This window comes from Aquarana catesbeiana, linkage group LG03, assembly GCF_042186555.1.
Source record: "Aquarana catesbeiana isolate 2022-GZ linkage group LG03, ASM4218655v1, whole genome shotgun sequence".
Taxonomy (NCBI): Eukaryota; Metazoa; Chordata; class Amphibia; order Anura; family Ranidae; genus Aquarana; species Aquarana catesbeiana.
In genome coordinates, this window is record NC_133326.1 from 656,572,045 (window position 1) to 656,590,860 (window position 18,816).

General features: G+C 48.5%; 1 pseudogene; it reads right to left on the reverse strand.

The window, feature by feature from the left end:
- Positions 1 to 15,625: 15,625 nt before the first annotated feature.
- On the reverse strand, positions 15,626 to 15,720 carry LOC141136002 (U2 spliceosomal RNA; annotated as a pseudogene).
- Between the last annotated feature and the right edge of the window lie 3,096 nt (positions 15,721 to 18,816).

An 18,816-nucleotide genomic window follows, 5' to 3' on the forward strand; every position in this document is an offset into this window, starting at 1 on the left:
CGGGCGTTGGTCTGTGCAAAAGAAGGAAAATTACTAAAGTAAGAGTTGGTTTGGCAGAAAAAGTTGATATGGGTCCTTATGGTGGTTCCCGGTTAACGGAGGTTAGCCGGGAAGTGATAATGGGGCACTGCGGTCATTGGTTAGTCTCTGTGCCAGCTTGTCGGCTTGAGGCCTATGGTATATATTTGATGGGGCCGCAGTGCAAGTGTGTTATGGACATGTTTTGATTATTAAGAGATTGCGCAGACCAACGCTTGAGATATTCAATTGCAGTTAATGTAAATATGTTTATATTTCTAATTAAAAGATTTATTTGTTTAAATAAAGTAGGCTGCTAAGGCCTTTTATTACTCCAATCTTGGTGTGGTCTTAGTTATTGGGGTAATGGGGTAAAAGATGGGGGTAAGAGGGTATGTTAAGCATATCTGTTATCCAACAGTCAAGGAGAGCCCGGAACAGCAGCATGCAATGCCTAGGTGCAGGGCGTGCATGACTTTGGGAGCAGTAGGGTTAACCAAGCTGGTAGGAGGGGTTGGAGTTAGCTGAGGGGGAGGTATTAAGGGAAGCCTTAAATGGGTAATCCCGCCCTGGGGGAGTAACAGAAGAGTGGAGGAAAGTTCCCGCCCACCCTCCCCTTTTTATCGGTGAAGGGAATTTGCGTTTGGAGGATGGTGTTTTATTCTCTTACAGGTTGAAGACGAGGAGAGATCCTGGTAGAGCGGGCGTTGGTCTGTGCAAAAGAAGGAAAATTACTAAAGTAAGAGTTGGTTTGGCAGAAAAAGTTGATATGGGTCCTTATGGTGGTTCCCGGTTAACGGAGGTTAGCCGGGAAGTGATAATGGGGCACTGCGGTCATTGGTTAGTCTCTGTGCCAGCTTGTCGGCTTGAGGCCTATGGTATATATTTGATGGGGCCGCAGTGCAAGTGTGTTATGGACATGTTTTGATTATTAAGAGATTGCGCAGACCAACGCTTGAGATATTCAATTGCAGTTAATGTAAATATGTTTATATTTCTAATTAAAAGATTTATTTGTTTAAATAAAGTAGGCTGCTAAGGCCTTTTATTACTCCAATCTTGGTGTGGTCTTAGTTATTGGGGTAATGGGGTAAAAGATGGGGGTAAGAGGGTATGTTAAGCATATCTGTTATCCAACAGTCATGACCATCTCTTGTATCACCTCCAGACACTCTCTAACCGTGTCTTGTATCATCTCCACACACTCTCTGACCGTCTCTTGTATCATCTCCGCACACTCTCTGACTGTCTCTAGAATCATCTCCGCATACTCTCTGACCCTCTCTCTTTCTCTCTTTTTCTCCCTTTCTCTCTTTCAAGACAATTAGGTTGGTTAGAAGGCTGGTTGGTAAGTTTGAGCCGGGTATTTCTTTGTTTTTTTTTCGCTTAAATAGACTCTGCCTGACCCAAGATGGCCTTCAGAGTCACATTGGTTGTCAGCATCCAAATGGGTTAATGTCCCAGTGACCCAGGAAACCATAGGGGAACCATGGTCCTCTTGACTTTCTCTGCCTCTGCACTGCCGCTGCTGGAGCACCACCTGCAGTGGAGAAATTAGACTGCACCTGCCTACATGCTGAACTGTTTAACTCAATAAAAGTATTATTTTTAAGAATGTAGTTCCACTGATTTTTAGCTATATACAAGTAGAAACTTAGATTAGAACAAAAGGAGAGAGACCACCACCTTCCTTGCACACGGTTTTGATTCTAATTCACCTGCTACTACAATGGTGTGTTCAGCAGGGACGTGCGGTGAGGTCAATGGCTGGCGAGGCACTGGCTAGTATCAGAGCCAGACACACACAGGTTACATATGCTGTGATCGTTAGAGCGAGAGCAATAATTCTAGCACTAGACCTCCTCTGTAACTCTAAACATGTAATCTGTAAAAAAATTTAAAGCGTAGCCTATGGAGATTTTAAAGTACTGAAGTGTGGCGCCATTCCACGAGTGTGCGCAATTTTAAATCGTGACATGTTAGGCATCTATTTGTTTCTTTTTTCTATATTCATGAAACTGTTTTTTTCCAAATAACACGTTTGAAAAATTGCTGCGCAAATACCGTGTAACATAAAAAGTTGCAATGACCACCATTTTATTCCCTAGGGTGTCTGCTAAAAAGTATATATAATGTTTGGGGGTTCTCAGTAATTTTCTAGCAAAAAAATTATGATTAGTACATGTAAGAGAGAAGTGTCAGGATTGGCTTGGGTGGCAAGGGGTTAATTACCATAAGTAATATAAAAATAATTATTATATATTGTTTATAAGGTAATTTACTATTATTTCAAAAACTGTACTCAAGCAGGTGGCTTAACTGACAAATTATAACTTCCAAACAGTAATTTCACAGTAAATAGATAAATAATAAATTATTATCTTATAACATATAGCATAATAATAATATATGATTTAGCTTGATTATAACAGTACCTTTTCAACAGCAGCAGATTCTCATTCTCCCTCTTAACTGTGTGAGAAAAATATGAGATTATGGGTAAATTTTATACACATAAACTCATGTTATTTCCTTCCCCTTCTATGACACTGCAGTGACAGGCGTGCCTCCACTGCAGTATTTTTATTGGTCAGCTGGGGCTAAATACTTTACCAGGCATTGGTCCAAGACTCCAAACTGTCCATTTGAGGTCAGTGCCTCTGACAAGAAGTGAAGAGAGGCACTGTGAGCTCATCCTCTCAGTCTGCTGCAAACAGAGTGTGCCAGCTTGAATTTAAACTGGCCGCTCTGTATGTAGCTTCTGACAGGCTGGTCTCCGAAACCATAGGTCGTAGGAGCCCCAATGGTGGGGTAGGACTTAGGCTACATACCCCCCCCCCCCCCAAATTTGGGGTCTCTGTGACCTTAGGTTGCTGAGCTACGATCCTCGAAGCTCTGCCTCACCTGCCTTCCCTGGCTGCAAGTCCCTGGTGTACAGGGTATTTTCAGATCCCTCAAATTTCTCTATTTCATAGGGCAATTTTTTCCTTAGGGCCTCTTTCACAGGGACGGCCAGGGGTAGTTTAAAACAGTCAGTTATGCTGCCCCCAACTACCCCCCTGCGACGGGAGTCACTTTGGGCAGGGAGCTTGTGGAACCCAGCTTACCTGCGGGGTGCCCTTTCAGCAATCCCCAGGAGTGTGTCTGCAGATCAATACCTGGAGATCAGGCATCGGATTCAGGTGCAGGTCTGGCTTGGAGCCCTCCAGGTCGATGGTACACACAAGGGCAGGTGCTTCCAGAGCAATGGGCCAGTGACCAACGGGAGTTGTGGATGGCATTCCTGGGAGAGCGTCCCCAGGAGCAATGGGTGTTCCAGTTGGACAGGCTGGTCCAGCAGGAGATAGAGCTGGACAATCGATATCGGGCTCTGCTATGGCAAGCAGAGCAGGAATATTTAGGGGAGACAACAGAATGCTCTCCGGAGGGATATGACTTTGGTGGCCCTGGATTGCTGTGGGAGAGCCTTAAAGATGTATAAAGAAAAAGTGTAGAAATTGCGCCAACTCCTAAAAGGGGATAAAGCGGCCAGCACAGCAATATGACCGTTGCAAGTGTAAATTAAAAGTAGATAAGTGTGGCGCTAGTGGGTGGTGGGACTCCTGTTACTATACAGGTAAAAGTAGTGGTTGGGAGGGAGTGAGAACACTTTCAGTGTAAATATGTGAAAAAATATTTTGTTTGTAAAAAATACAAAAAATATATATAATAAATAATATATACAATATATATAATAAAGGTGAAAGACAATATGTGTTACGAATGTAAAATACTCAGTGATAACTGGGCCCATTACTTCCCGATCAGGCTGGAGTGATCTATAAAGGGGCACCATCAATAGGTGGTAGAATTGCACCAGGAGTGGTTGACCCCCCCAAGACGCCATCTTTCTTCCATGACCTCAAGGGTTTTTACCCCTGCAGGAAATGTGCAGTATGCAAACTCAATGTATGCAAATCTCGCAAAATTGAAACCTTCATATCATCTTCCACTGGGAGGGAATTCAAGATGAAACAATTTGCGACATGCACCACAAAATTTATAGTTTACCTTATTACTTGCCCTTGTGGTAAGCAATACATAGGACGAACTATACGCAATTTTTCTATACGAGTGAACGAACACATCACAGCCATACTAAAAGGACGCACCAACCATAGTGTTCCCAAACACTACTTACTTCACCACAACCAAAATCCTTCTGGAACTAAGTTCCAAATTATTGACAAATTTGTTCCACATTGGAGGGGGGAACCAAACACAAGGGGTGTCTCCAAACTCGAAACTTTTTGGATACACCTCATGAAATGCTATGTGCCACATGGACTCAACGTGGAGTGGGATATCAACGCCTTCATAAACCAGTCCTAGGCGTTGATACACCACCCCCCCCCCCCCCCTTTTGGCAATTTATATCCAGGGACTACATAACATCTCCCTAAGACTATTTAGTTCTACAAACGTCACTGGACTGCTGTCACCTTATTTTGAGCAATTGACTTTCTCTCACGCTATGTGCTCAAATTCCCCACAGGGTTTTGAAGGAGCACCCACCTCTGCTTAGTTGAATAGATATTTCTATTTCTCACCTTACTAATTATCTTTTCTATATAGAACACTGTGTTCCTGGAATTCTCTAATTCTTGACTCCACTTAGGAGTTCTCCAATCTAACTGAATTACATGCACATTTGATACTAAGCACACATATTTTTTCTTCCATAGATCTTTTCATGAGTCTCTGTTGTATGCTTTCCTATATTTTAATAGGTCCAATTCTCTTTCTAGCTCTTTTCAGCTTTCTTTTAATTCTTATGAAAATGTCATATATATTGCCTGTGTACTTTCACAGGTTTACACATTAAGAATTTTTAGTGAACATATATTGAATATGTATTTTTTATTTCTATATGTTCATATGGTGATATGCTGGGAAGACTTCCGGGATCGGGACCGCACTAGTATATCAAAAATAAACACCATCAGCGTGGACCGCCGCTGTGTTTTGCGTTCCACGCCTTAATCTGTTGGGCCTTGGTTTCCTGCTCTCTCTGACACGCAAACTCAGAGCGTCCCACCGTCACTACCTCATCATGTGATTGTCACATGTCTACCAGGACGAATGGGATTGCCGCTCTGTCCATTGGTGATCAAGAGTGAGGCTTGGTTTTTGACCATCTCCCTGAGGATTTGATTGGCCACAAAACATCATGTGACCGTTGTGTCACGGATGACGCTGCCGAACCCGGAAGTCGTCCTGTGTAACAGCGCTGATCAGCTGTTATACTCTAATTTCTGTTTATCTATATAAAGCGCAGTTGTGTGGGGGGCTTATTCATACCCCAGCAGAAGCCTTTGGAGGCGAAACGCGTCGGGTTCTATGACTATACCCCACCACTACCCACTGCGCCTGTTTTTATATTATTTTATGCCGGTTTTTATATTGGGCCAAGTTTTTACCGCCCCCTGTTTGTAAAAAAAATTTTTCCGGAGTACACTCCTCAAATAAAGTGCTCTCATGCTTTTCGCAAATCAAGGATTTACACTATGTGGAGTTTTTTCCTCTTTCTTGCTTATTTGCACACATGATGGACTTCTGAGGAAACGGTCATCCGGCGATCGGAACTACACCCTGGGGACCCCAGACTCCAAATCGGTTCTTCAGTTGAGGACTGCTGACAAGATGTTCTACAAGTCTTCCCACAAACCTCTACCTCACACCGTCTAACGATATAGGCTCGTTTGACTCACCGCCACGGCCTGTGAGTCCACCTGATCTGGTAAGGGCATTCTTTTGCTTTTTCTTTCTCCTGGTGGGAATTATCCATATGAGCCAAGATCCAGCGTATTGATCAGGACCTTTCCCAATAACCTTTAATTACCCTTTGAGAAGACGGCTTACACCCTGTTGCCTGTGGGACTGAATGGGACTACCCCATCTTGTCATCCAAGAGACTTTTGAGTTCCTATTTATGTTTACTCTCCCCTAGGGATGTCGATGTCCTTCTTCTTGTCTCCCATTTCCATTGAATTTTAGTTTTGTGGAATAACATACTCAGCTTATCTAGATATCTTGCATTGATAATTATTTGCTTTATTCCATATGCATGACTGTCTCCTAATTAACCTATAGGTTATCACTGAGTATTTTACATTCGTAACACATATTGTCTTTCACCTTTATTATATATATTGTATATATTATTTATTATATATATTTTTTGTATTTTTTACAAACAAAATATGTTTTCACATATTTACACTGAAAGTGTTCTCACTCCCTCCCAACCACTACTTTTACCTGTATAGTAACAGGAGTCCCACCACCCACTAGAGCCTTAAAGATGGTTTTGTGTTTGACGATGAAGGGGAACCTACCCTTGAGGACCTGCAAGAATACAGAGAGGCCATGCTCGGTCTCGCGGGGGATTCAGATCTTAAACCTGATCTATTTGCTAAGGAAAGAACATCATCTGGAAAGGGCATACAGGAAACTGCTAGAACACGTTCAGCAGCATGCCCCAGAATCAGCAGTGGAAACTCCGGAGATTGCCATCCTGAAAATTGAAGTGCTGGCATCAGGGCCGAACATCATTAAACTCTGCCCCACACCAGTAACATCTTCTTCATTCTACGGACAGGAGATGGTGAACCTCAATCCCCAGACACCCATTTCAGAGACTGGGGATTTAATAGACTTTTCTGCTGAGGAGGAACAACCCGGTGAGCCTTCAGCAGAAGAGCTGGCTTCAGAGCATTGCGCTGTTGACCTCTGCCCACAACAATCAACTCCGCAGGAGCTCCAGGGAGAGAATGCAATTGGCACCTCACAACTGCAGCTTGAGCTGATATTGGTGGATGGGACTGTGGTCTCCACTGACAGCAACGCAGCAGAAGAGCTTGCAACAGGGCAGAGTGCTGCTGGCCTCTGCCCTCAAATACCAGAAGATAGATTTCCTGTGGTAGTGGATGAGCAGAGGTGGCTCTTTAATTAGGCAAATTAGGCGATTACCTTAGGCCTCGCCCCCACAAGGGCCTCGCGGGCCGCGGCTGCCTAATTTGCCTGACAAGACGTAAGTGTGGGGACTCGGGAGTGGAAGGAAATATCCCCCGTGACGTGACCGTGTGCACATGCAAGCCGGTAGGGTGAGCCAGCGCTGCACGACTGATGCCGGCGCCGTCGGCTCAGGCTGCATCCAATAGCGGGCTCCACCGCCGAGGCGCCCTCCTCCTAGCCTGTCCCCCAAAGTCGGCGGCCCCAGTGCATGGCGGGAGTTGTAGTTTTTCACAGCACAGACAACAGACTTGGCTCTCTGGTGCCTGTGCTCTGCAGAGACTACAACTCCCAGATTGCATTGCATCCTGCAGGGAGCTCAAAGACAACATCACCTGTCACCAGCTTCTCATGCTCCCTTTAGAAGGGTAGGGGACAGAGGAGCAGGTATAGTACATCTCTACTACATGCTGTCTGTACGTTACCCTGTCTTTCTATGGTCTCATGGTCATGGTCTTTACCCTGTCTGTCCCCAGTACCCTGTCTGTCTCACGGTCTGTCCCCAGTACCCTGTCTGTCTCACGGTCTGTCCCCAGTACCCTGTCTGTCTCACGGTCTGTCCCCAGTACCCTGTCTGTCTCACGGTTTGTCCCCAGTGCCCTGTCTGTCTCACGGTCTGTCCCCAGTGCCCTGTTTGTCTCACAGTCTGTCCCCAGTGCCCTGTCTGTCTCACGGTCTGTCCCCAGTACCCTGTCTGTCTCACGGTCTGTCCCCAGTGCCCTGTCTGTCTCACGGTCTGTCCCCAGTGCCCTGTCTGTCTCACGGTCTGTCCCCAGTACCCTGTCTGTCTCACGGTCTGTCCCCAGTACCCTGTCTGTCTCACGGTTTGTCCCCAGTGCCCTGTCTGTCTCACGGTCTGTCCCCAGTGCCCTGTTTGTCTCACAGTCTGTCCCCAGTGCCCTGTCTGTCTCACGGTCTGTCCCCAGTACCCTGTCTGTCTCACGGTCTGTCCCCAGTACTCTGTCTGTCTGTCTCACGGTCTGTCCCCAGTGCCCTGTCTGTCTCACGGTCTGTCCCCAGTACCCTGTCTGTCTCACGGTCTGTCCCCAGTACCCTGTCTGTCTCACGGTCTGTCCCCAGTACCCTGTCTGTCCCCAGTACCCTGTCTGTCTCACGGTCTGTCCCCAGTGCCCTGTCTGTCTCACGGTCTGTCCCCAGTACCCTGTCTGTCTCACGGTCTGTCCCCAGTACCCTGTCTGTCTCACGGTCTGTCCCCAGTGCCCTGTCTGTCTCACGGTCTGTCCCCAGTACCCTGTCTGTCTCACGGTCTGTCCCCAGTACCCTGTCTGTCTCACGGTCTGTCCCCAGTGCCCTGTCTGTCTCACGATCTGTTCACAGTACCCTGTCTGTCTCACGGTCTGTCCCCAGTGCCCTGTCTGTCTCACGGTCTGTCCCCAGTGCCCTGTCTGTCTCACGGTCTGTCCCCAGTACTCTGTCTGTCTCACGGTCTGTTCCCAGTGCCCTGTCTGTCTCACAGTCTGTCCCCAGTACCCTGTCTGTCCCCAGTACCCTGTCTGTCTCACGGTCTGTCCCCAGTGCCCTGTCTGTCTCACGGTCTGTCCCCAGTACCCTGTCTGTCCCCAGTACCCTGTCTGTCTCACGGTCTGTCCCCAGTGCCCTGTTTGTCTCATGGTCTGTCCCCAGTACCCTGTCTGTCTCACGGTCTGTCCCCAGTACCCTGTCTGTCTCACAGTCTGTCCCCAGTACCCTGTCTGTCTCACGGTCTGTCCCCAGTGCCCTGTCTGTCTCACAGTCTCTTCACAGTACCCTGTCTGTCTCACTGTCTGTCCCCAGTGCCCTGTCTGTCTCACGGTCTGTCCCCAGTACCCTGTCTGTCTCACAGTCTGTTCACAGTACCCTGTCTGTCTCACTGTCTGTCCCCAGTGCCCTGTCTGTCTCACGATCTGTCTACAGTACCCTGTCTGTCTCACGGTCTGTCCACAGTACCCTGTCTGTCTCACGGTGTGTCCCCAGTGCCCTGTCTGTCTCACGGTCTGTCCCCAGTGCCCTGTCTGTCTCACGGTCTGTCCCCAGTACTCTGTCTGTCTCACGGTCTGTTCCCAGTGCCCTGTCTGTCTCACGGTCTGTCCCCAGTACCCTGTCTGTCCCCAGTACCCTGTCTGTCTCACGGTCTGTCCCCAGTGCCCTGTCTGTCTCACGGTCTGTCCCCAGTACCCTGTCTGTCCCCAGTACCCTGTCTGTCTTACGGTCTGTCCCCAGTGCACTGTTTGTCTCATGGTCTGTCCCCAGTACCCTGTCTGTCTCACGGCCTGTCCCCAGTACCCTGTCTGTCTCACGGTCTGTCCCCAGTACCCTGTCTGTCTCACGGTCTGTCCCCAGTGCCCTGTCTGTCTCACAGTCTGTTCACAGTACCCTGTCTGTCTCACTGTCTGTCCCCAGTGCCCTGTCTGTCTCACGGTCTGTCCCCAGTACCCTGTCTGTCTCACAGTCTGTTCACAGTACCCTGTCTGTCTCACTGTCTGTCCCCAGTGCCCTGTCTGCCTCACGGTCTGTCAACAGTACCCTGTCTGTCTCACGGTCTGTCCACAGTACCCTGTCTGTCTCACGGTCTGTCCCCAGTGCCCTGTCTGTCTCACGGTGTGTCCCCAGTGCCCTGTCTGTCTCACGGTCTGTCCCCAGTACCCTGTCTGTCTCATGGTCTGTCTCCAGTACCCTGTCTGACTATGGTCTGTCTCCAGTACCCGAGTCCCAGCTTCTGCGGCCGCTTCCTGCACAAATACAGCCCGGGCAGGCAGGCGGGCAGCCGGCTTGCTGTATGTATTGCCGCACTCTTGTAAATATTATGGGCATGCTTGGCCGGGGGGACTGGCGCCACCATAAGCGGCCTGCCAGACCGGCTGCATGTAATTTGTCCCCTGGCAACATTTGATGTGCACAGTGGTGGCATTTGATGGACATAGTGAGGCTGCATTTGATTGGGCACAGTGAGGCTGCATTTGATTGGGCACAGCGAGGCTGCATTTGATGGACACAGTGAGGATGCATTTGATGGGCACAGTGAGGCTGCATTTGATTGGGCACAGTGAGGCTGCATTTGATTGGGCACTGAAATACACTGAAAAACTCATTTTTTTGATTGAAAATGTATACTTTATTTTGCAAGAAAATATCCAAAAAACAAGTACTTAAACAGGGTACATTCCAATCTGTACTGCGACGCAGCGCATAAATACACTACATAACAATATATTGCCAAGCATACAAATAAATTACATTCATCCTGCGGTATGATGCCTAATGTGTTGTGCAGAGTAATAATACCCCGAAACATCACATCATGCATGACGCCGCATTACCCTGAAAGCATTACTTCAAAAACATGTCACAGAAGTCAGGTCATACAGTCTAATAACATTCAAATGGTCAACGGGTGTGTGTGTGTGTGTGGGGGGGGGGTTGGAGAAGGTGGGGTAGGGGAGGGAGGAAAGAGTTCACAGGCCCGAAGCTTTATTTGAACTGCCAAAGGATACACGGGGGAGAGGGGGGGAGGGGAAATCTTCAGACCTCCTCTTCCTCCTTGAAGTCCATCAAGTGGTAGTCTCTGAGCAGACTGTGGACCAGTCTGCTACAGTCCTCGATGGACATCCTCTCCCGCTGGTGGTTGAGGCGCTTTCTGGCGCACCATAAAGCGTCCTTAAAGCAACACAGCACCCACCAGGCACCATCAATGTCCTCTTGTGAATGAGTTCCACAGAAGAGTCCTTTCAACACACCAAAGTGTGTGATAGCAGTCTGTGGTACAAAGTCTTTGAGTTCAGGTTCCAAGGTTCTCAACAGGTCCTGTGCAAAGGGGCACTCCCAGAAAACATGCAGAGCAGTTTCCTCCTGGATGATGCAAAAGGGGCAGTGCCTGTATCTGCACAGGTTTCTGGCATGCATGAATGTCCTGAGTGGCAACCCCCCTTGGATTGCCATCCATGCCAGATCTTTGTGCCTGTTGGTGAGTCTCTTTGAAGAAACATTCCTCCAGACCACTTTACAAGTGGCTGAAGGGAGGCCTGGAACAGTCTCAACAATGTCCGATGCTCTAATCAACTTGTGCATAGTTTTTGGCTGCCACAAGTCGGGCTTCACTCCATGTAGCCCCAGCTCCTTAATAAACTTGAAGGTGTCCAAGTAGTACCAAGGGGTGTCCCAGTTGTAGGGTATGGAGCTGTCCCATTTGTCCCATCCAAGGGTCCTCCAAAGAGGCAGGAGGAAAAAAACGGGACATGGAGTTACCGCCAGAGTCCACAGTTCTGTCAACCAATGTCCTGCGGATGCAGTTACAAGCAAAGCACACCCTCAGTAGGGTAGCGATGTCGGGCATGCCCTTACCGCCCTTGAGGGGTTCCTTGAACATAACTGCCCGCTTCACTCTGTCCATTTTGGAGCTCCAGATGAAGTGAAACACCGCCCTGGTGATGGCCTTGCAGGTGTTAACCCGGGGGGGCCAGGCCTGGGCGAGGTACTGCAACACAGGGAGAATCTCGCTGCGGAGTACCAGTGTTTTACCTTCGATGGTGAGTTCTCTGAGGCTCCAAAGTCCAAACTTCTATCGTATCTTTGACAGTCTATCCTCCCAGGACTTCAGGGCTGCGCCCTCAGCTCCAAACCAGACCCCAAGAATTTTGATGAAGTCCGTCTTGATGCTGAAAGGAATGGGTGCAGAAGAAGGCAGGAACCACTTTCCGAAGAGCATGACTTCTGACTTCCCGCAGTTGACCTTTGCCCCTGAAACTTGGTTGAAGTCCTCACAGGTCTGGGCGAGTGTTTTGATGGAGCGCCGATCAGCACAGAACACCGTCACGTCGTCCATGTAGAGTGAGCACTTGACCTCCCGTCTGTCCGGTCCTGGTGCGGTGATCCTTTTGATCTCTGGGTTCCGTCTGATGCTTCGGGCGAAGAGCTCTATACAACAAACAAAAAGCAGAGGTGAGAGAGGGCAGCCTTGTCTGACCCCAGACAAAATTGGAAAGGGGTCAGTTTTCCAGCCATTTACCAGCACCAAACTAGAAATGTCAGTGTACATTACATTCACATATGAACAAAACATTTCCCCAAGACCAAACCTGCGCAGAGCTCTGCACATAAACTCGTGGGAGACACGGTCAAAGGCCTTCTCCTGGTCAAGATTGACCAGGGCCGCGTGCACACGGCGGCCATGAATGTATTGGACCGTGTCCCAGACAAGCGCAAGGCTGTCCGCAATCCTGCGACCAGGAATGCCGCAAGTCTGATCCGGGTGGATGATCTGTCCGATGACAGACTTCAGCCTGTTGGCCAGGACCTTGGCGAGGATTTTGTAGTCCACATTCAGGAGAGATCGGACGCCAATTTTTAAGATCCGATCTCTCCCCCTTCCACTTATACAAAATCGTGATCATCCCCTCCCTCAGCGACGGAGGCATTCTGCCCTCCACCACCATCTCCTCGTACAGCTCGAGCAGGTCCTGGCCCACGAGATCCCACAGTGCTACATAGAGCTTGACTGGGAGACCATCGCAGCTCGGGGTCCTGCCTCGCCTAAAGGATTTAGCGGCAGAGTGCAGCTCCTCCAACACCAAGGGGGCGTTGACGGTTGATGAACCTGCAGGATCAATTTGGTTAGAGATACCTGAGAGGAACCTGTCGGCCGCCTGTGTGTCCGTTTCTTTTGGGGAGTAGAGGTTGGTGTAGTAGTCGCTGACCACTTGCATCACAGCCTTCTTCCCCTTCTGGAGTGTTCCGGTCTCGTCACGCAGCTCTGACAAGGGTGTGTGTCCTGAGTGAAGTTTCCTGAAAAAGAAAGAATTGCACTTCTCACCTTTCTCAAGATTCTCCACCTTGGCACGGAAGAGAATGTGCCTGGATTCTTCCTCGAAAGTGTCCTTTCAGGCTCTTCTTAGTGTCCTCCAGGTCCTGTCTAACGTCCCAGCCACAGTGATGAAGGTCCTGCAGGGACTGCAACTGACGCTGCAGTCTCCTGAGTTCTCTCCTCCTGGCACACACATGCTGGTGTCCCCTTGCCTGAAAGAAGCTACGCAGCTTAACCTTCACAAACTCCCACCAATCACTTACCCTTCCGAAGGATCTCTTTTCCTCTGTCCAGGTGGCATAGGCCTCCCGGAGTTCCCCCATCAATTCCTCGTTTTCCAGCAGGGTGCCTTTTCAGCTTCCAGGAACCCGGTCCGCAGGCAAAGCCCTCGCCCAGGTCACCCCGAAAGTGAATAGCCCTGTGGTCAGAGAAAAAGCAGGGGACCATGGAGAACTTACGATGCTTGACTGTTCTTAAAGTGAGTACGAAGTCAATCCTGGAACGCACTGATCCATCAGGTCGGCACCATGAATAGTTCACGGTCCCTTTCCCTATGGATCCCACGGCATCCTGCAAGGAGGCCTCCGAGATCATCTCCTTGAGCAGCCTAGAAGTAGCATCAAGTTTTGCTTATATGCTGGAGCTGCGCCCATCCTCCCCGATTGGACAGTTAAAATCACCGCCGATCACTACTGTTCTGGTGGTGACGAGTTGGGTCCGCAGGGTCTGGAAAAGTTCCAGCCACGCATTCTTGTCTGGGGGGGGCGCACACGTTGATGAGCCTAACTGGTTCTTCCACCCACGAGCCGTCTATGACCAAAAGACGGCCACAGACTAGCTCATGGATAGAGTCAACCGTGAAGCGCCCACCCCTGACCAGAATGGCTACTCCTGCAGACTTGCAATCGCCACCCTGGACCAGTAGGAGGGACCAAGGGTCCACTGGGAGGACAGATGAGTGTACCTCCTCAAGGGAGGAAAGGCGCACTCCTGGAGCATGTAGACATCACTCTGCTGACTTGAAAGAAAGGTCAGGACGGCTTGCCTTCTAGATGTATCCTTGATACTCCTCACATTAATGGAAAAGATTGAGATCTCAGCCATAATGAAAAAGGGTATGAGGGTCTAGTTAACAAGGGTCCGAACTTACCTCCCTGGAGGGGGGGTGGCTCTTCCGTTGCGTCTTCTGCCTGTCCTGTGTTCTGGGCCAGGCCCAGCTCCTCAAGGACAGACTCCATCATCTGCTGGCTGATGTGGACGTTGGGGGGGAGGTCATGCTCGGGGTCGACCATGATCTCCTCCTCCTCTCCTGCAGACTCTAGGTCCTCCACTACTTGCTCTGGTCCATCGCTGTCGCGTTGGACCCCATTGGGCCATTTGCTGGAGGTGGCAGGTTCCTCAGCTGTTGGGCTCTCTGGCTTCCGTTTCCGGCTTCCTTTTGGGCCACTGGTGGGGATGGAGGGGGGTGGGAGGGTGGGGAAGTCCTCCAGGGAGGACAGGTTCAGGGGGGGAGGGGTTCCTCCGGCACAGAGGGGGTGTGCTGGAGGCGGGGGTGGGGCAGGGGCACGAGGTGGGCCAGGGGGGGCGGGAATGGACTTACCTGTGGCTTTTCGAGGTTCCTTTGGTTTCTTTGGTTTTTCTGGCAGCTTCCTCCCGGATGGCTTACCCTGGATCAGGGTTCCAGCGTAGGTCCGGGTCCTCTGGGGGCAGTGTCTGAAGACATGCTCTGCCAATCCGCAAAGGTTGCAGGCTTTGGACGTCGGACAGTCCTTGGTCTCGTGGCCTGTAACCCTACAGAACCTGCAAGCAAGCGCTGTACAATCCTTACCTATGTGTCCCGGTTGCCCACACTTGTTACAGTTGTAGGGTATGCCGGGGTAGAAAAGGATTCCTGCAGATGATCCCAGGGAGAAGAAAGGCTGCAGGTGCTGGATGTCCCTGGAAGGGTCTTTCCTAAGTTTGCAGAGCACAGACCACTTACCTATCCAGAAGCCGTTGGCATCGAAGATTTGGATCGGGTCCTTCACCACGGTGCAGAACCTCTGGAGGTAGGTGGAAGATGTCCTTTCCACTGGTATGGGGGTTCCTCATGGCCACTGTCACCCGCTTTTCGTCCCGTGTTATGGGGCAGTTCGCAGTGAACTTCCGGAAAGGGGATTCAGGGCCACTGGTCTTCACCATCTCCCAGTATCTTCTGCAGACCTGAAATGACACAAAAGTTATTAAGAATATACCTCTTGTGAAGGCCTGCACAGAAAGCGTCTCCGCTTTGCTGAACCCCTGTTCCAGAATCATCTTCTTTCCGAAGATCTCCGGGGTCATGTCAGGGACTCTTCCGTCCACCTCTTTCAGCTGCAGCACGACCGTCTGCTTCATCCAGGTAGAGGCGGGGGTTGAGGCAGCGGCATTCCCGGGCTCGGAGGAAGTGGCTGGAATGGGGTTCTTCTTCTCCTTGCTGGTCTTCTTGTCGCTCTTCCCCATCGTCAAGGAGTTGGATGTCACTTCAGTTGTTCTTAGGCGGCTTCCTTCTGGTTCCTCGACGTCTTTGCTTTTTTGGAGCCTTTACAAAGGGTCTAGCATCTACTGCCCGGAGGTAGTAATGCGGAGTGGGGGAGGAAGGAAGACCGCAATCTCGTTACCTGTGGGGGCTAAGCCTCTAACCCAATAGCAGCAAGTAGGTGAAGCTGAATTTAATCAACGATCCTACCAGGCCGAGCAGAGGGTAACCCACAAGGACCAATTGGCTTGGATAGATGCAAGTGGTTCTCAACGTCCTAGCTGTGAAGCAGAGACACCCCTAAGTGCTAAAGTCGATACTACACTTGATCTTAGCCAAAAGGCCGAGAAGCGATCTGAACACTGACACTGAAAAACTCATTTTTTGATTGAAAATGTATACTTTATTTTGCAAGAAAATATACAAAAAACAAATACTTAAACAGGGTACATTCCAATCTGCACTGCGACGCAGCGCATAAATACACTACATAACAATACATTGCCAAGCATACAAATAAATTACATTCATCCTGTGGTATGATGCTTAATGTGTTGTGCAGAGTAATAATACCCTGAAACATCACATCATGCATGACGCCGCATTACCCTGAAAGCATTACTTCAAAAACATGTCACAAAAGTCAGGTAATACAGTCTAATAACATTCAAATGGGCAACGGGTGTGTTGGGGGGGGGGGGGGGGTAGAGAAGGTGGGGTAGGAGAGGGAGAAAAGAGTTCACAGGCCCGAAGCTTTATTTGAACTGCCAAAGGATACACGGGGGAGAGGGGGGGAGGGGAAATCTTCAGACCTCCTCTTCCTCCTTGAAGTCCATCAAGTGGTAGTCTCTGAGCAGACTGTGGACCAGTCTGCGACAGTCCTCGATGGACATCCTCTCCCGCTGGTGGATGAGGCACTTTCTGGCGCACCATAAAGCGTCCTTAAAGCAACACAGCACCCGCCAGGCACCGTCAATGTCCTCCTGTGAATGAGTTCCACAGAAGAGTCCGTTCAACACACCAAAGTGTGTGATAGCAGTCTGTGGCACAAAGTCTTTGAGTTCAGGTTCCAAGGCCCTCAACAGGTCCTGTGCAAAGGGGCACTCCCAGAAAACATGCAGAGCAGTTTCCTCCTGGATGATGCAAAAGGGGCAGTGCCTGTATCTGCACAGGTTTCTGGCATGCATGAATGTCCTGAGTGGCAACCCCCCTTGGATTGCCATCCATGCCAGATCTTTGTGCCTGTTGGTGAGTCTCTTTGAAGAAACATTCCTCCAGACCACTTTACAAGTGGCTGAAGGGAGGCCTGGAACAGTCTCAACAATGTCCGATGCTCTAATCAACTTGTGGATAGTTTTTGGCTTCCACAAGTCGGGCTTCACTCCATGTAGCCTCAGCTCCTTAATAAACTTGAAGGTGTCCAAGTAGTACCAAGGGGTGTCCCAGTTGTAGGGGATGGAGCTGTCCCATTTGTCCCATCCAAGGGTCCTTCAAAGAGGCAGGAGGAAAAAAAATACACTGAAAAACTCATTATACAAGTACTGTACACTTGTTAATCAGTGTATTTGTTTTCTTATAGAGGGCGTGACAACAGCAAGGAAGTGATTTAGCATGAAAACAGTCTGACCAATTGAGAGACCAGAAGCAGAAACCACTTTGATCAATTCAATTCTGTTCCTGCATTGGTCTTTTTAACATTGTGTTTATTTTGTTCTAAAACTGTGTGTGTTATCACACTGTGTGTAATTACTAGATTAGCAGAATTTACCTTATTTTTCCATAATTTTAAAACAAATATGCATAAAAGTGGAAGAGAACGTGACAAAGGGTGAAAATTTGAATCTGATCACCAAAAAAGAAAAAAGAATATTGCTTTTGAGGAATGCAAACAGGAATTACGTGGCTCTATGCATACGTTTTTGAAGACAGGCAAGATAAGTACAAGTGAAGAGGTGCCTGAGCGTGAACATGAGATGATGGAATCAGTTTTGACTGAAAGAGAAGATGATTTACAGCCAAGCACTTCTGCTGACCCTGAATTGTGTACCATTTTGTGTAGCACAGAAGAAGGAATTCGAGAAAAGCCTCATGTTTCAGGTTATGAGCAACCAGAGTCTTCATATCAGCCTCTAAGTTATGATCCTGGAGAATGGATTTTCCCAGTGGAAGATAAAGACAGAATCTGTTATAGAAAGGACCAGTAAGGGAAGAAAAGGTAACTTTTCCATTAGACAGTGGAAAAAGACATTTTTCTAACTTTCAGGGTTCTAAGCAACAATGAAACACAAGATAGGTGCTGGTTAGTTTATTCCAGAAGCAAGGACTGTGTTTTCTGTTTTGCCTGTCGTTTGTTCTCACCACCATGGAGCGCTTTAGTGTCTGATGGCTGCAATGACTGGAAGAACCTGAGCAATCGACTTGGTCTTCATGAAAACAGTTCTGACCACTTAGAGAACATCATCACATAGATGGAAACTGAGAAAAGATTTAGATGTGGGAAGACTATTGATGCGTCGGTGCAAAAGCAGATACTCCTGGAAAAGCAACGTTGGCATGAAATTCTGGAAAGGCTTATAGCCACTGTTCAATTTTTATCATGCCATAACTTACCATTTCGAGGGCACAGAGATAATTTAGAGGAAGAGAATAGTGGTAATTTTATTGATCTAATAAAGCTTTGTGCAAGGTTTGATAATGTTCTTCGTCAACACTTGCAAATTGAAGAGAAACGTATTCACAACTATTACTTGGGAAAAAACATACAAAATGAACTCATTTCATTGATGGCCAAACTTGTCAAACAGAAAGTTATTGAAAAGATTCTTCAAGCAAAATATTATTCCATAATTCTTGATTGCACTAGGGATGTGAGCCACGTTAAACAGATGACTGTGGTATTACGACATTTTGATGAAAAATCAGGAGATGTTGAAGAGCATTTTATTGGATTTTTACCAGTTTGCAAAACGACAGCTGAAGAATTAACTAAAACCATACTGCTGGAAATTGAGGAATCAGGTTTGGACATCAAAAATTGCCGTGGTCAAGGATATGACAATGGAGAAAACATGCGAGGGGAGAAAAGTGCTGTAAAAACTAGGATACTAAATATGAATCCTTTAGCTTTTTTTACTCCCTGTGGTTGTCATAGTTGGAATTGGTTCTGGGTGATGCAGCAGCATCTTGTGCATAAGCCAAATTATTTTTTGGGGTTTTGCAAAGACTTTACACATTATTTTCTGGCTCATCCAATAGATGGGCAATTTTAAAAGAGAAGGTAAATATTACCCTCAAGCCATTGTCAGAAACCAGATGGGAGCATGGGCGGACTGACCATTCGGTCACTCGGTCGCCGACCGAGGGCCCGACGTCAGGAGGGGCCCCATGAGCGGCTCAGTCAGCAGCGGAAAAAAGCCGCCCGCCGCACCGCATGAAAACCCGTCCTCCTGGA